The sequence below is a fragment of the Mustela nivalis genome (assembly GCF_964662115.1).
Source record: "Mustela nivalis genome assembly, chromosome: 12".
In the NCBI taxonomy this organism is placed as follows: Eukaryota; Metazoa; Chordata; class Mammalia; order Carnivora; family Mustelidae; genus Mustela; species Mustela nivalis.
In genome coordinates, this window is record NC_139031.1 from 4003518 (window position 1) to 4015821 (window position 12304).

Sequence of the window (12304 nt, forward strand, 5' to 3'; positions counted from 1 at the left end):
ACGGCATCTGGGGGTGATGGGGACACGGTGTCACAGCCCTGGGCCGGTCACAGGAAAGGAGGCGCAGGGTGGGGGATGGGGAGGGTCCCTGGAAGGGGACTCCGGGTGCCCCCGCTGGTCTGCACACACTGAACCTCCCAGGGCTTCTGACCTTTGCTTGCCTTGTGCCTCAAAACCTCCGTCCAACCAAGGACTAGGCTTCCTTGGTCTTTATCACTTTCCTTTCCTCGTTTCTTGTCCTCTCTGTCCTCCGACCGCCTTCCTACTCATCGACAGGTTTTCTTCTGCTGTCCGGAAGCCATAAACTCCCCCACTGGTCAGCATATGTACAACCTCCCTCTTAAGTGTTTGCCGGCCCTCCCCCCGGGAGGACCCTCCCCACCGCTGAGACTCCAGGCAGCAGCCACACGGCGGCGACCCCTGGCCCCCAACCCCCACCCCGGGCGCTGTGCAGGGAGGACCAGGCTGAAGGCATCTGTCACCACTGTCCAGGCTCCCTATAGTGACCTGGCAGTGAGCCTCCGCTGTGCTTCCTGGGGGTGGAAACAGCAAACACTAACCCAAGGGCAGATCTTCCCACCATCTAATTTCCATCCTTTCTTCTGGAAGGAGCCGGTGTTAAAACTCCTTCCGTATGTAACACTCAGCATCAGGCTGGGGCGTCCTGGACCCGGCCGCCGGCAGGTCTCCTCGGGAAGCCGTTCCTCTCGGCAGCTCCAGAGCAGCCCGGAGAAAGGCGCCCAGGAATCTCCCAGGAAGCCTGCGTGTCTTCCCAAATGGGGATTTGCCGATGGAGAATCTCCCCCCAAGGGATGAAGGAGGTTCAACAGGGTCGCGCTATGAGGGCTCCTGGGGTGTGAACTGCCACTGAGCCGGGGGGGTCCCAGAGTTCTCTCCCTGGGTAACAAAGACCTTCCCTCTTGAATGATCCTTTCTTTCCACAATCTTTCCTCTGTCCCTGTTTCGTTGGGTCTCTTGTCCCAGATGACCTGACTTCTGCACGGCCTGTGGTCCTGGAGACAAGGAGTGCGTTTGTTCCGTAACTGTGTTGAGTTTCCCTCCACAGCCCCTGCTCTGTCCCCAGCGTTCCCCAGGTGGCCCACTGTGCCCAGCTCTGGGCTGGGCCCTGAAACCATTTACACGATTCAGAGAAACTGGGCCGTGAACCTGGAGGGATCCTAGCAGTCACCTCATCCAAGCCCCCGCTTCCAGCGAGAAGCCCGACGTCCGCTCCAAGTCCACACAGGCCTTCTCACCATGAAGCCGAGAAAAGGACTGAGCTCCCCATAAATCTCCGACTGCGGCTGGAGAACCGGGTCAGGAGGTTTATCAGCGAAGGTCTGATGAAGCCGACGAAGTTGGCATGGCCGGTGGAGATGTCTCACTGGTCGGCTGAGGTCTTCAGGGTCACTCGTGTTCACTGGACGATGCCTGCCCTGCCGATCCCAAGATTTCAGTCCACAGACAGAAATCCTTCCTGGGACACACAGTCTCTGTCCGGCGCGTGGAGTGGCGCGGAGGCGGCGGGCAGAGTCGCATCTCCCACGGCTCTGGGGGAGCAGCGGAGATGCGCCGCCCCCGCCCCGCCGAGCGGCGGGAAGTGTCCACAGCAGCTTCGCCTCCTCTCCACATCGGACGAGAGGAAGATGAGCGCCCAAGCCTCTCACACGCGTCCGCCTCCGCTCTCCTTCCCCACGCCGAGCGCGTGACAGAGCCCCGGGGCCTGCTTTAAAATTCTCCAACGGATGCATTCATCTGTAAGCACCCAGGACAGGAACACGGAGGGGAAACCATCCCTCAGAGAGCGTAATGAGGCGAAACAAAACCACCGACAAATAACAAAGCCGAATCGCTGGGCCAATCGTGACAAACTGACAACAGTAACTGAACGTGAAAATGTTCTGCCTTAGGATACGTTGTGGCCCAGAGGAGGGCCTGAGTGCTCCGATCCGGGAACGGGGCGCTTCCAGATGGTGAGAGAGAGAGCACAGGGCCCGCGGGGACGCAGAACAAGACGGTGGTGAGCTCGCTAAATGGGGATCCCCCACAGGTCAGTGTGGGAAGGTCCAGAGTCTCAGCGTTGGGAAGAACCTCGGGATTTTTCCATCTCAGCTTGCAGAGAAAAAATGGGCTATAGCATGGGCTTTCGGTGACTGCTGGTTATTTTCTAAATACCAGCAAGTCATTAATCTGGACGTTCTCAGTGTGTTTCCTAATACTCTTTCTTTTAATCCTGTTTTATTGGCGCGACCACCATGCTATGGAACGTGCCGTACTGTGTGGGTGTGGTGGTGGGTGCGGTGCAGAGATGTCCCTGGCCTTGCCCTCAGGAGCTTACAGTAAAACAGGGAACGTAACACACTTTTATATTCTTGAAGAGCTTATCGTTTCTTCATGAAAGACCTTTGTCTCTTGAAAACCCCTCCCCCTATATAAATAACCCAAACAAGTGGGAAGTCAGGAGAAATTATAAACAATTCCCAAGTCAACCCACCACTAGTACTCCTAAGGTCATCTGGCTTCGATCCTGGTCATCTGGCCAGAATCCAACAGGGTCTGGGAGTGGAGAAGGTCTTTTTCTATAGAAACATCATCATGGGTTTGAGACAAGTCATGTGTTTGCATCACAGCTCCTTCTGAGATGAAATAGGAGACATGCAGGAAGAGGCTGGATCAGAAACCAAGGAACCTAGTTTGGGGGAAAGAAAGTAATGACTAGAAAAACACAACAAAGGAATTTCCAAGACGCACTGTGTAGGAGAAGCAGAAAAGAACAAGACACACACCCCCCGGAGACAAAGTGAAAGCTCTCACGAGAAGCGTTGTCAAATAGGGCATGAGTGAGACACAGCAAGGCACAAAGGAAAGCAGGACAAAGGGGCAGAAACAAATATTACAAAATGAGCTGCAAAAGGAAACGATCAATGCTTAGAGATTATAATTTAAAAATAATCTCGACAGAGACAGAAAGATGAAAACAATTAAGTTAGAAAAGGAATCTTTGTAGATTTTAAAATAAAAAGAGGGGCGCCTGGCTCAGTGGGTTAAAGCCTCTGCCTTCAACTCGGGTCATGATCCCGGCATCCTGGGATCGAGCCGCGCATAGGGCTCTCTGCTCAGCAAGGAGCCTGCTTCCCTCTCTCTCTGCCTGCCTCTCTGCCTACTTGTGATCTGTCTGTCAAATAAATAAATAAAATCTTTAAAAAATAAAATAAAAGGAAAGGAAAGGAAAATCCCATAGGTTAAGAATTCTGCAAGTGCTTTGGGGTATAGGGTTAGACAAAGAAATACAGTTGATAATGAGAACTAAGGGTCTCATTGTCAGAGAAAGAACTTACAAGTAAGAAAAGAGAGAAGTCTACAAAAATTCTGTGGTGCTGGATTGGAGTTGAAGGTGTCAATGTGGACTTACAATTTTATTTTTTTTACTATGTTCTATTAGTCACCATACAGTACCTCCTTAGTTTTTGATGTAGTGTTCCATGACTCATTGTGTGTGTGTACCAAAAAATAGATAGGGGTCCAACTACAGGTGTGTGTGTGCCTGAGTTATATGAACATGTGTGCTCTCAGCTCTACCCACTGAGGGCAGCTGGAAGCAGCAATGACAGCCCAGTATCAACAGGCACAATTATCACCCAGGACTTGGCTTCTAAATACTATTCTCAAAAAACAAACAAACAAAACAAACAGGATGCCACAACAAAAAAGGAACCGAGGCTCTTTAGTTGAAGTTGTCGGTTCTGAGACTGAAACGAAGAAGATTCAAGATGATCCTGGAGCGTCTCGTAGAGCTAGAAAATCAGGAAGCAACCAACAAAAGCACAGATGCAACCGGGGCAGAGACCAGCCTGAATGAGCTCACGAAGGCCAAAGTCAGAGCAACTTGAGCGCATACACAAGTAAAGTAAATAACAACAGTATCGGATTATAACTCAAAGAATAAAATAAACGTCTATTGAGTTCACAAAAATCAATAACCAAATAAACAAAGGGACGAATGGAATGGTAATCGCTCCCTACAGCGGAATTCTAATTAATAAATATAGGAAGGAAGAAACCAACTAAAAGTCACCATTAGAACAACAGTAACATTGGTACAGGCAAGATCCTCTGGTCAAGGCTAAAATTTGTGCGTGAAAGTTTTAGCAGAAATAGGATATCTAGAGAATCCTAAGGTACTTTCCTCAAAATATTTAGGATAAAAGATTAACTTCACAGCTGAAAATCATGGCAGACACCACTTTGGCCAAGAGACCAAGGCTGACATCACCAGTAACATGCACCGAGAGGCTGTGCCATCTGAGAAGTGCCCTGAGGGGGACAAGGACATGTCGCCTCATAGTATCCTTCAGGATCGAAACTCAGGCACAGTCTCGATCTGATCATGAGAAACAAGAGGAAAACGCAAATGTCTCACCAAAGTACCAAGGGCATGAAGTCAAGGAAAGACCAAGGAGCGGTCACGGACTACAAAGAGACCAAACAAAGGACACTCGTGAAAAAACCAGGTGAAACCCAAGTCAGTTCTGTCGTCCCCTCAATGGCGATCTATGAAGGTTCACTTCTCAGTTTGGAGAACTGCTCTGTGATGATCTAAGATGTGGACTGACGGGGAAGCCGGACAAAGAGCATATGGAAACTGTAGGATTTTCGGAAGCCTTCTCTAAGTCTAAAGTTATTTCAGAATAAGAAGCTTAGAAGACAGGAAAGCCCCACTGATAAAAATCATAAAAACGGCGGTCGTGGTGGGTACTGTGGAGGGCACGTAGTGCATGGAGCGCTGGGTGTGGCGCACAATGAATTCTGGAACACTGAAAAGAAATTAAAAAAAAATAAAATTTTTATTTTAAAAAGGTAGAGGAACCATTAGGTTAATTATAGGATGTATTTTTAGAAATAATAAATGACTGACAAATACAGAAAAAAAAATGGTGATCGTACATTAACGGCGTCCGCCCATACTACACGGACTCCTTAGCACGCCCTGGGAGACAGGGCCTGGCCAAACAAATGTCTTCATGAAAGACAGTGCGGAAGGCCCTGTTTTCCTGGCCGGACAGCTTCCTGCGGGGAGCTGGGCGCCCTGTGCGGGGTCGGCTCTCAGCTTCTCCTCTCCGAGGCCCCCGGCCCTCCTCCACCCACACCGCGGCTCCACGGAGGGGGGTGACGACTCGGGCCAGACCCTTCCTCTGCGGTTATTTCCCAAAGGCAAGAAGCAGAACGATCCAGTCTGAGGGGCTTCCCCGCATCCCAACTGGAGCCTCGGCTGAGGGCAGATCGCGCTCGGAGGGGAACCTCTCATTCCGTCTGCCGTGGGCCGCGATCGCAGACGGCGCGGGACCTGGTTGGATCCCGAGTCAGTGGGGGAGGATGAGGACGGGGTTCTCGCTCGAGCCAGGACTCCCGCGAGGAGATGGCTGTGCCGTGCCGTCGGCAGCCTCCCGAGCCGGGCTCTGGGCTGGGCAGCTGCGTCCTCTTCACAGGGTGCCCAGTCCCAGAGAACGAAAGCCTGGCTCGTCGGGGCCTTCTGGAGAGATGGACAAGTGAAGGGACACATTCTGTTCACTGCCCTTCGCTGCTGTTTCCTGCTGAGAAGCCGCGGAGGACATTGGCGAGAGCAGAAGACGAGGACCAAGGAAGCGTCCCGCTGTGCGAGCTCCTGAGCAGCTCAGAATGGGGATGTGGCTGCCCCTGCCACGGCGCGCGAGACCCTTCAGAGGATTTCCCATCTGCCTCCTGATGACAGCCTCACCGCAGCCTTCCTCCAGACGAGGAAATTGCCAAGCACATCTGTAACCCCGAGCCGACCGATGGGCTGCCACGTGCTCAACCTGGGCCAGGGACCCGGCCCTCGCACCCGGGAAGGAAGGGATCAGCCGTGGCCTCTGCCCCTCTGATCGCCCGTCGGGGAGGCAGACACCGACGGCGTCCCCCTGCCCTTGGCCCACTCCCACTTTCCTTCGTAAGGCGCGGTGCTGGCAGCGGAGCCTGACGGGGAGTTGCCCAGCCGCGGAGAACGAAGCGTCCAGGAACGCGGGTCCTTGGGAGAGGCTGAAACAAAACCCGTGACGCTGGGACAGAACAAACAAGTGTGGGTCGCGCAAGAGGAGGTGAGAAATGACAAAGCCACGCCGGGAGGGCCTCCAAGGCCACATTAAAGATTGGGGTTTTAGCCCAGGTATGACGGAAAGCCGCGGGAGGGAAGCTTGATGCGGACGGAGCGCGCGCGTCGTTCCTGCACAGGGTTTCAGGGCAAGGCAGGCAGCGGCTGGGATGAGAACCAGGGTCTCCTGACCGTCAGCCCGTGTCCTTGGCCGATTGCGTCCCTGCTGATGAGTTCAAGAGTGTATAATACTCCAGGCAAAACCTCTAGGTATGCATGTCGGATCAGCCTGGCTATTTATTTCCCTCAACCCCAAAGTGCCAGTAAAGGAATAAAACTGTGTTAAATCCACAGATAAAAACCACGATGAGAGGCCACCTTACACCAGTCAGAATGGCAAAGATTAACAAGACAGGAAACAACAAGTGTTGGCGAGGATGCGGAGAAAGGGGAGCCCTCTCGCACTGTCGGTGGGAATGCAAGTTGGTGCAGCCACTCTGGAGAACAGTACGGCGTTTCCGCAGGATGTTACGACTAGAGCTACCCTAGAACCCAGCAATTACACTCCTGGGTATTTACCCCAAAGAGAAGTAGTGAAAAGAAGGGGCACATGCACCCCAATGTCCATAGCAGCGATGTCCACAATCGCCAAACTGTGGAAGGAGCCGAGATGCCCTTCAGCGGACGAATGGATGAGGAAGATGTGGTCCATATACACTATGGAGTATGATGCCTCCATCAGAAAGGATGAACACCCAACTTTTGTAGCAACATGGAAGGGACTGGAAGAGATTGTGCTGAGTGAAATAAGTCAAGCAGAGAGAGTCAGTTATCATATGGTTTCACTTATTTGTGGAGCATAAGGAATAGCACAGAGGCCCACACAGGAAGGGAGGGAAATCTGAAGGGGGAGAAATCAGAGGGGGAGATGAACCATGAGAGACTATGGACCCCGGGAAACAAACCAGGGGTTCAGAGGGGAAGGGGTAACAGGATGATGGGCATTAAGGAAGGCACGTGTTGTGATGAGCACTGGGTGTTCTATGTAACTAATGATCATCGAACACTACATCAAAAATAATGACGTACTATATAGCGGCTAACTGAACATAAAAAATCCACAGATTAAAGAGAATAGAGGAGAAAATGTACAAGATAATAAATAACAACATAAGAAATTTGTGGATAATGAAAAGCAGGCGGAAGAACAGAGGCAGAGGAAACCCAAGTGTATCCACAGAGGAGTGCGAAGCGGACGGTGGACAAGGAGCAGGTCAGTTTCCATGGGATCCGGAGCTGCTCAGAAGCGGGGGGCAGACGTCTCAGGCTCAACAAGGTGGGGCCGCGAGTAGTCTGTACAAGGAGGAGTTCAGTCTCAGCACGCCTTTCCTCTCATACGCAGGACACGGAAGAGGGATTTTGGGGGAAAACTCCACCAGAGTCTCCAGGAACAGCAGACACCGTCGATGGGGGTGATGGGGACCACCACCCGCTTCCGGGTACCGGTTAGGACACTGGGCCCCCTGCCCAGTGGGAGAGTGGAAAACAGCCCGAGATGAGACCATGGATTTAACTCTGAGGGAAAGAGATGGTCCCAGAGGAGATGGCTTGATTAACACTCCATCAGTAAAATTTTTCCAGTTAAAAGAAAGAATCCCTGTGGTGGGCAGAATAATTACCCCAGAGGTGTCAGCTTCCAACCCCCAGAACCTTGTGGCCGTGTTGTCTTATGTGCCATACATGTGATTATGTGAAGGGTCTGGAGATATGGGAGAGTAGCCGGATGGGACCAATGTCATCACCAGGGGCCTTAAATGCAGAGAATCGTTCCCAGCTGTGGAACGTGGAATGTTCCAGAAGGAACATTCCTGAGCCAAGGAATGTGGGTGCCTCTAGAAGCCGGAAAGGGCCAGGAAAATGACCCCCCGGGAGCCCCCAGGAGGAACCAGCACTGCAGGCACCCGTGTGGGACTCTGGGCTGCAGGACTGTAAGATACTAAATCTGCTGGTTTAAGCCACCAAGTCTCTAATAACTTGTTACAGCAGTAACAGTAAATACAAATTATTTTAAAAAGAACAGTAATTACTATTATTGTAGTAAAAAAAAAAAAAAGTCACCAAGATATGGCAAATGGCATGGAAGTCACTTTTGGGGGTAACCGGTTGGAAGCAGTAGGCTCCGGGCAGTGACCGTCAGGGCTCTGTTCTTGGTCAGCAGGCGTGTTCCTGCCTGATGTCTTGGCTCTCTGCCACTGGGGTAAAAAACGCGCTTTTCCATTCTGTTCAGCCAGCACCGTGTCCCCTGCCATCCTACGGGAATAACAGGATCCCACGTGACGCATGAAATGGAGTTTTGTGGCTCAGACCAGAGGAGGAAGAAAATGAATTGAAGCTCTCTCCCCATGGGGAGACGGACGCTTTCTCTCCTGCTCTCACTCATGCTCTTCTTTTAACTTGGTATTTCGTGCACTATTTGCCGTCACGTCAAGGGCAGCAAATGCTATGGAAGGAATGTCTCCGCCTGCTGCTGGCGTGCCTCCCTCCCTGGACTTTTCAGCCTGTGCCCCTCCTCAATGGGGCATCTCCCGGCTCTTTGACGCCAAAGAGTCACAACAATCTGCTAGCAAGTGGGACAAGCATCTTATATCCATGGGATAAGCATTCAACAGATACATGTTAATTCTCTATCACCGCCTAACAAACCACCCCAAAACTCAGACTTACAGCAGTCAACACTTACTATCCCCCAGTTCAGCAGGGGTCTGTAGCACGAGGACCATCAGGAGTTCCTGTCAGATGAATCACGGGAAGACTTTTCCGAGATGGCTCCCTCACAGCCCTGCCGAGACAGTGCCGACTGCTGGTGGGAGGCCGGTTCCTCACCATGGGGACCGCTCCACAGGACGACTTAAGTGTCCTCGCGAAGTTGTGGCTGGTTCTCCCCAGAGCAGTGATCCAAGAGAGAGCAAAAGAGAAGCCACAATGCCTTCTATGACCCAGACTTGGGAATCCAGCCCCACCAACTTTCACAATACCCTCTTGGTTACAGGCCATCCCCATTCTCTTGGGGAGGCAGGGGCTGGACACCGGGAGATGAGAATTGTTGGAATCATGTTGGAACCAAGTACTCTAATTGTAGAAAAAGAAAAGAATGACAAAGCTTGGCTTTGAGTTGTTTGTGAGTTGCCTGCACAGTAGTTTCATGTTGACTTGTCCTGTGGACTTGTCCTGAAGCCTTTGTTATCCACCCGCTAAGCCAGTCTTGTGCTCCATCCTCCTCACCCCCAATCCTTGCCTTTTGCCTGTGGTCAGAGATTACAATCCACCAGTGGGAAGCTGCTCTCATTGATACGTGCGGAGGCTTTGTTGATGAGTGATTGGAGTCACTGCGAAGTCAATTTCTCTGACCTCCACATTTCTTCTCATACTCAGGGTTCTGGGACCACCCCAGCAGACTTTACGAGAGTCAAGAGAACTTATACATGACTCACACACAGCAGACTTCATCTGGGAAGTTGGAAGGCCTCCCAGAAATTCGATTTGGTGGGTCACTTTGACTCGAGTGCTGCGTTCACTCATCTGTTGAACAAGAGTAGAAGAGATCAGTGGTTCTTGAATTTGACTGATTATCTCATTCTTCCGTGTTAAAATCAGATTTCCAAGCCCCATCCATGAACATCATGATTCTATGGGTATTTGATGAGCTCCCAGGATTGACATCTTATATAAACGACTGTAGATGGTCTGATGGGCTAGGGATCATTAAGCTCAGCTCAGATTTTCTCGGCTGGAGATGGAAGACCCTTTTACTTTGGGGAGAGGAAAATGGTGAGTGTTTGTTTTTTTTTTTCCTTGAGAAGAGTTTTTACATTATAGAGAATGGCCTAAAGGACCATGGTCTTCTAGCTATAAATAGCTAACACTTCATGCTTCTAGGTAGAAAAAAAGTTTGTGTACAGTGGTACAAAATCTTATACAGAAGATCCGGTCTAGAGAGGCGGGGAGGGTAGCAGATGGAGGGGAGGCGTAGAGGGAGGGGAAGAATCCTAAGTAGACCCCCTGATCAGGGCAGAGCCGGACTCGGGGCTCGATCTCATGACCCTGAGATCATGACCTGAGCTGAAACCAAGAGTCAGTTACCTAATTGACTGAGCCCCTCAGGTGCCACTGGACTGCATTGCATCTTAAAGGTTTTTTGAATATTAGGTCTCTAGAAGCAATGTGGGCCTGACACATCTGGTTGGTCTCATTGGAGACAAATTAAAGCAATAAGATAATGCAAGTCAGGAAGAGAAAACCAATTAGCAAGTTCATTTTATGCCCTGTCAAAATTTAAAAAAAAAAAAAAAGGAAGGAAAAGGGAAAGCTAATAAATGCCCTAAAAAAATTGTTATTTAACCCCGTGAACCAGATATTTCCTGGAGTCCAAGAACTGAGAGTTCCAGTGGTAATTAGGGGAAGACAAATAAGCTATTCAAATTATAAATAGGAAACATGCTTTCTAACCACCGGCTACTTTCTCCATATTATTTCAAGGGTGACCAATTCCAGTAATAATCACAGGAATATCTAATTTGGTAGAGATCCCATATGGATTGTAAATTATGGTTTTATGACAACAGAAACAGGCACTCACTACACAGCTCCATGGAGACCACCACCACAGAGCAAGGAGAGAGTGAAAGAGTTTATGATGTTGGGTCCGGAAATTGCCACCTTGATTCCAGACCCCTCGGGCAGCTTCATGCCGACAGGGAGAGAAAACTGGAGCCCTTGTCCAGCCTCACAAGAGTGACCAGCTCCTGGCCTCTGTGTCGGCATTGACCTCCACCAGGCTGATGTATGGACTCTTGACAGGTACTTCTAATCCTGAGCCGCCCTCCACAGACCTAGGAGGACCCCACAAATCTGGAGGACAGTCCACGCTCCTAGGAGAGGGTAGAAAAACACACTGTCTTAGAGTCTTGCCCCTGGTTTCTGCCGGAGGCTGTGGGGGCTCAGCTCTGCTGTATTTCTGCTTCTTGAGCTGCAGAGAGAGCTTCTGAGAAGAGGGACCCCACCCTCTCCCCACCATCCTGCCTTCTCTCCAACTCCTCCCTCCTGCCTCCTCAGGGAAGAAAGAGTGCCCAGTGCAACTGGCCAGCACTTGACAGGTTTTGGACCGTATTTTTAAAATAGGTGATGTCATTGTATTCCAAGCTTGGGCACAGAATGCTCCCTCGCCCTCACCTCCCTTCTGTTCCACGGTCTGCCCAGGCAGAGAGAGCACTCCCCCCTGCCTCCCTTCAGGGGGTGAGAAAGGAGATACCCTGCTCTGACCAGCCTCCGCCCTGCTTTCTCTCTCTCTCCGCCTGTCTTCAAATGAGCTCAAGGGTCCTAACTTCTTGTCCATGTAGCTGATTGAGAAAACAGACTTGGAATCCACGGACCTCGATCCTGCATGACCAATGATTGCAAGCCTACACTGGGTCATGGCCAGGTTCTTGGTGGTAGTTCAGTCCTTACCTAATTTATAAAATGTAGGTGAATCCACCATTGTTCCGAGCCCTGAAGGACAAAAAGAAGAAGAAGAGGGAGAAGCAGGAGGAGGAGGAGGAGGAGGAGACGTACAGGGACCCTCGGTAAGCAGCACCCAAGGTCTGTGGTTTCTACAGCCAACCCCCTCGGTCTGGATGCCGATATTGTTCCTTCCAGGTTCTATGACCTTGAACACACATTCACCTTGCCCAGCCTGGTCCTCCTCTGTATGTGAGGCCAAATGATGTTTGCCAACTCAAAAGATTATTGTGAAGATTAAGTGAGTTAATACATGTGAAGCATGATGTTCTAAGTGCCTGGAACATAGTCCAGACTAATTGTTTTTGTTATTTTTCCATGGCTATTGACATCAAAATAAGAAGTTATCCCTTGAGGAATCCATGTTCGAGTTGAACAATGCGTGGCATCTCTAGAATTATAAGGGCATGAAGTAGATACGTGGGGTTTAGTTGACGTTTCGCTCAATGTTCATCAACAACCACAAACTCGAGTCTGTCGTCAGACAGTCTCAGTAGAAGCACATGACCCAGACTGAAGAGGACACCTCTCCCTGGGGAGACAGCAGCTGGGACAGCACCCCTCCGTAAGGCACTAAACTAAGGAGAATTAGCAAGTGGCAGCACGGTCCAAGGACAGTAATCGGGATGCCTGATGCTGCCA

The 12304-nt window shown here is 50.7% G+C and overlaps 1 protein-coding gene across 5 annotated transcripts in view; it reads right to left on the reverse strand.

Annotated features, from left to right (window-relative positions):
* The window catches only part of LOC309845441 (uncharacterized protein), a 304001-nt gene that overhangs the window by 43162 nt on the left and 248535 nt on the right, over window positions 1-12304 (reverse strand). Inside the window, exon 4 of one of the 5 annotated variants that reach the window (XR_014301297.1) lies at window positions 9469-9685. The exons of the other annotated variants lie outside the window; for them this stretch is intronic. The gene's annotated coding sequence lies outside the window, so the exon portion shown is untranslated. Of the gene's footprint in view, window positions 1-9468; window positions 9686-12304 lie in introns of those variants that run through there. 5 annotated transcript variants of the gene reach the window in all.